The sequence below is a fragment of the Chenopodium quinoa genome, unplaced genomic scaffold (assembly GCF_001683475.1).
Source record: "Chenopodium quinoa cultivar QQ74 unplaced genomic scaffold, ASM168347v1, whole genome shotgun sequence".
Taxonomy (NCBI): Eukaryota; Viridiplantae; Streptophyta; class Magnoliopsida; order Caryophyllales; family Amaranthaceae; genus Chenopodium; species Chenopodium quinoa.
This window is the reverse complement of record NW_018742963.1, coordinates 1,562,824-1,568,823: the sequence shown is the minus strand read 5'-3', so window position 1 is coordinate 1,568,823 and position 6,000 is coordinate 1,562,824.

Genomic DNA, 6,000 nt, shown 5'->3' with positions numbered 1-6,000 from the left:
TGCTTACGTTGAACAACACCCAAGGGATGCAAGGGATAGTGTTGGACCCCTACAAGCTGGAGTGAATAACGTGAGGTTTATTCTTAAAGTAGTTTTTTCACCTGTGTACTTTGAATCTGAATTTGAAGTAACTTTCTTTGGATGCAGATGCATGATTTACCAGTGCCTAGGGTTAACTTCAAGGCTAGGCAAAGAAGGACCGAATGCTTGAGCTAACAAATCAATGAGCTCAGTTATTTGTATTTCATTTCAGTTTCGAATGTGTAATAAGGGTTCTAGAATAATCTTACAGGATTTGGATATTCTTATTTTTAGTTTGTTGAATACTCAATTTTCAGTTTGTCAATTGACGAAATATTATTCGGATTAGTATTCCAATTGTTTGTTGTATTAATAAAAATAAAATAAATAAATAAAAAAAAATTGTTGTAGTAGAAATTACTTGTGAAGGATCAATACGGTAATGGAATTAAAAAAAAAATGTCAAGGTCTACAGGGTTGTATGGCAAAAATGTCAAGGTCTTGAGATCAGTTTCAAGGAGGAATAAACTAATTCACCTTTCTTAGTCAAGGCTTTGAGATTTAGCTCAAAACTTTTGCACATAATGTAATATTGCGAGTTAAAGTAAAGTAAAATAAGTATGAATTAAATGAGACCCGTCAACCCGTAGGATTTCCATCTTTAAGAGACCTAAAGCACCCTAGTAAATACAACTGTTGCTTTTGTGTGTTGTTGATAATTCTTGTGTGTGTTGTTGTAGGCGTTGTAGAGAGCTGAAATTTAAGTTAGTTGTTTAATTCTTCGTACAGTAGTTGTTAGGCTTCAAAATTAACATTTGAATCTAGAAGCAAGTTTAGTATTAAACCAGATAAACGTTTAAACTTTAAGATAAACATTAACTTCACAAATATATCCAATATATTCAAACATTTAAACAAGCAATCAAAGTGGCCTTAAATAATCCTGCCAAAATAATAATGGACTTCAACATATTAAATCTGCACTTCGACGTACGCACCAATTCGTGCAGCCCAATAACATGATACCTGTGTTACATTTGGTTTGACTTCCATCATATAGGTAAATAAAAATATCATACATGAAGGTGGAGTCTTCAATCTCCCCCTTGATGAAAGTCAAAACCACCATTAAAGAATGAATATGCCATAAAATAGCCAAGCATCCAGCATTAAAATATACTAGTCTTTTTCTCCCCCTTGGAAAGAAAAAAAAATGTTTGGAACAAAGATTAAAAATAAGTTTTAATACAAACCAACGAAAAAAAAATAGTTGAAAGAGTAGACAAAAACATTAGAACGCCTTGACATCAAACATTAGAATGCTTGTAGCGAACATCATCCCTAGCTTTCTTTGCCCACCTTCTATGAGCCTCTCTCAGAATCTTATCCTTCATCATCTCATCAAGCCTCCTATGCTCTTCCGCCTGCCTATACTTCTTCACAACCCCAAACTCTTCAACAATAAGGATAGATGGCTCGGTTCGCAAAGGGCGAAGAATAGGCCGGTTCCTTACACTTCGCTCACAATTGAGAAGAACATTATATTGGCAGATTTTTCACGAGCAAGTTCAGCAGCATCCTCATGTAGAGGCATAATGCTACCGGTTGCTGTGAAGGTAAGGGAGTTTAGATAGAACATCTGATTGATTTTGGCATTAACAATCGACAGAAGTTCATGGGTTTCATCAAGTTTGGTTTCAAGATCTTGGAACAGAGTCATGGTATCACGACGTAGTTCATCAAGACTAAATTCCAAAGCATCAAGGCGAGAAGAGGAAGTAGAGGGGTTAGCAGGGCCTTTTCCTTTGGCCACAGAGGATGGTAGAGCAAAAAGATCATCTGAAGATAATTCAGAACGAAGCTTCCAAGCTCTCCGTCAGGAAGACAAAATATCCCAAGTTTATTAAAAGACTCTATACCAATCTTTGGAGTCATGTTACTTTCAATTTCCTCATTTTCTAGAGAAATATTAAAGTACTGAAAAAATTTTGGCAGAAGATTGGCGTAAGGAAGAGGAATTGACCGGGAGGAAGAAACACAATGAACCATGTGGTTCAAAATGATATAAGGAAGATCAATGTCATAGCCATTTAGAAGCAGATAAATTAATTCAAGAGTCTTATAAGTGAGAAGTTCCCTGGAATTTGTACGGGGAATGATGCAACGAAAAAGATAAGTAAAAATTATTTTTGGTTCAAGCTTCAAAGAGGAATAGGTCAATTGCTTGGATTTTGGAAGGTCATTTAACAAAAATTGTTCCCAGGCCTTAGAAATGCAATCTAGGAGAGAAGGATAAGAATCCCTAGAAAAATCAGGAGATGTGTTTAGAATGTGAGCCAAAGTAGAAACACTGAGCGAAATTTCTTTCCCTTTGACTAACGTTGCAAGGGTAATCTCCCCTCGATTTTTCTTGACAACCATATTGATATAAAATAAACGAGTAATACGGGGATAAGCTATATTCGAAATAGATGACATTTTAAACATGGACGATTGACGAAAAAGCTTAAAGCAGCTCAGGGAAGCAGAATTGATCAAATCGATATCCATCTTCTAAGAAAAACAAAGTTTACGGGAATGGAAACCGTCTTTCCATTTTCCATGAGTTTGATTATTTCTAAACCAAGCGGAGGGAATAGATGAATGTACCTCGACTTCAGGATTAGGCTTAGGAATTATCCTTTGACACTTAATCAACCACAACTAATACACATTATGCAGCAGAATCGATCATTAAACGATCTTGGAGTTGTGGGTTATGGGCCCACAATGAAAACTTTAGAACAAAAATCTTAAACAAACTTTTTTAACACAAAAGGAAGCATGCATTACTTGGGCAAAGCCCTTAAAAACTATTACATCCTAATGTCCAAAGAATAGCTTATATGCAAAATGCATTCTCTAAACATAGTCCAACCAATGTACCATACTACTATGCTTCTAATATTGTTTTTAAAACAGACAACTAAAGAAAGATAATACAACCAGAAAGAGCTAAGTGGGGTGAGGGAGAGCATTGAGATAAGCTTCATAAGCAACAGCAACGCTCATAATTAAGGGCAGGAAGCAACAATTTAGACAATATTAATTGCGTTCTGGAGCTTTCGTAAGTTCTTCTAGTGTTTCTTTCCCACTAAATGCATATTAAGACCATCATTGCTTGTGTAGCTGATTTTACAAACATCACACCATGGTTCTTCGATTTTTCTTTTCTTTGAAAGGTTGTATTGTGCATTGGTTTCTCCGGTACTCACTGGAATAGGCGTTTTAGCAGCAGCTGTGGTTGGAATAATTAAGGGCAGTGAAGCAACAGTTGAGGCATTATTAATGGGGTTCTGGAGCTTTCGTAAGTTCTTTCCACTAAGTGCATATTAAGATAATCATTGCTTATGCAGCTGATTATACAAACATCACACCATGGTTCTTCGATTTTTCTTCTCTCTGAAAGGTTGTCTGTACAATCCGATTATTAGCAAAAATTCCCAAAAATTGGTGAAAATAAATCATAAAGAAACAAAAGAAAGAACTTCGAATTTCACAAACAGTAATGTGCAAAGATTGGATCAGATGAATATCACATAATCTAAATTAAAATAAGATAATAATCGAATTATTAAAAATAAGAATCTGCATAAACTATAGATTAATTTATAGTATAATTATTAATAATAAAAAAGTAGGAAATCTTGAAAATATTACACTACAATTGAGAAAAATGGATTAAGTAAATGGAGAAAGAGGTCAAGTTATTTTATTAGAGGTATGCAACATACCCATAGTTGAGTTCACATGTTTATGCTTTACTCCATCAAGAACACATAAAACTCAATCATAAATCATAAACTCAATTAAAAACAACAAACAAACTTTCAACAACTATCCATTTTATAGAGAAAACGAAAACATACCACAGAATAAGTAACAGGGGCAGATTGTTTGACAACCCAATTTGCTGAAGCAGCACCCGGGTCTGAATAAACAGGTTGTGCTCCAAAACCCGAAATATTTGATGGATATTTCCTGGGGTATAGCCATAAAGAGGAAGAGAGACAAAAGGGTTCGAGGAGAGAGATTGAAATTGAGGAGGGTATGAGAATGAAGGATAATGAATTGAAGGTGGCATAGATTGCCCAGGAAAATAAGGGTGGTTGGTATATGATGCTTGATTATTTGGTTCATACATTTTTTTTTTTTTGGTAACCTTATTCCGAATTTACAGGAAAAATGAAATTTGGGAGTTTAAGAAGAAAGGAATAATGGAGAAACTGTAGATCTGAACAAGAGAAGAGAAGAAAAGAGAAGGGAAGGAGTAGGTTAGGAACGTTTGTAGTCGAAGAATACAAAGAGGGGAAGAGCGAAAGAGTGAGTGTATGGGGGTATGTGTTTAATTGGACATTTCACATTTGTCGTCAAAAGTCTAAACGAACCTAGATAGCCGTAATAAAAAAAATTGTCGGAATTCTTTGCTACCTTTACTTCTTCTTCACTTTTAAGGCCATTTGCTTCATGCGGTACTCCTTCACAAGCTTAGAATTTTCCGGATCAATCTTGTGATTATGCTCTAAGTGCACGGTCTTCGACACCCATATGACATATTCATTAACTTTAGCATAAACACGGGCCTCACATTCACACTTTTTCGAAGTCCTCTTCCTACGACTTAACTCATCCTCACATACCACCCCATCAACTAAACCACCTGAACCTCCAACACCCATTGCCTTTGCCCTCTTCTTCGCTTCCCTCCTAGCCCTCATGTCGGGTTTACCCCAATAGTCACACTTCCACGTGTTTGCAATTCTTTGTTTGTCCGCCGTCTTAGAATTTACGCCTTGAACCTTTGACACTCTAAACCCCATCTGCTCAGCATACTCCTTATAGTAGGCTTCAAACCTCTTGCCAAGATCGAAAAACCATCCCTTCCGTAGGCTCCTTAACAATTACACTCATTTCATTGCTACCAACCACAGTGTGAGTCGTATGAATTTTTTTCACGGGGGATAAATACCTAACATTCATGTCAACTGCACCTACACCAACTACACCAACACCCTCAGCACAACTATCTGCAACAACTATGTCTTCTATACCCTCCATATCATTGCCCTCCTCCATATCAACATTACTCTTAAACATAACGACACTGCCATAATCACCAACACCAACCTCACTGCCCCTAATAACGCCTTCAGTTTCCATTTCCATAATATCAGTATTCTCCATCAAAAACAATTCACCCTTCAAATACAGAACACCAACATAATTACAATACAAATTAATACAAAACACCAACGTAATTAGAATACAAATTAAACCAGTTAATCAACTAACCAACACGTTTTCACAGCACAAATTCAACTTAACACAGAAATACAACCAACCAACACAAATCAACCAACCAACACGTTTTCACAGCACAAATTCAACCTAACACAGAAATACAACCAACCAACACAAATCAACCAACCAATTGAACAACCAACAAAGTAATACAACCAATTTTCAAAAATTAACACAAATCAATAGAGGGATTTGTTTCACAGCATACGAAGACAACACATTATCAAAAAGTATAAATTGCATTTTCAACAGAATCATTCGGCCATTTTCAGCAACCTCAAACCCATTTTAACAGAGGCATTCAACCTCTTAATACCATTACTTTCAAAATTATTCTGATTTCGGTCGCAATTATGAATTCAATTTCATGAAATGTTGTCACATCAAAACCCTAGAACAGAACAAAACTCACGGCTGGAAGAAGCGACGAAGAAAGAGAACAGAAAACTACCTGCTAATTCGAAGATGTGTGTTTTTTCAACTGGGTATGGAAATTGGGTCCCTAGAACAGAACAAAACTCACGACTGGAAGAAGCGACGAAGAAAGAGAACAAAAAACTACCTGTTAATTCGAAGATGTGTGTTTTTCAATTGGTCTGGAAATTGGGTTTGGAAGCTGTTCAACTAGAAGATGTGTGA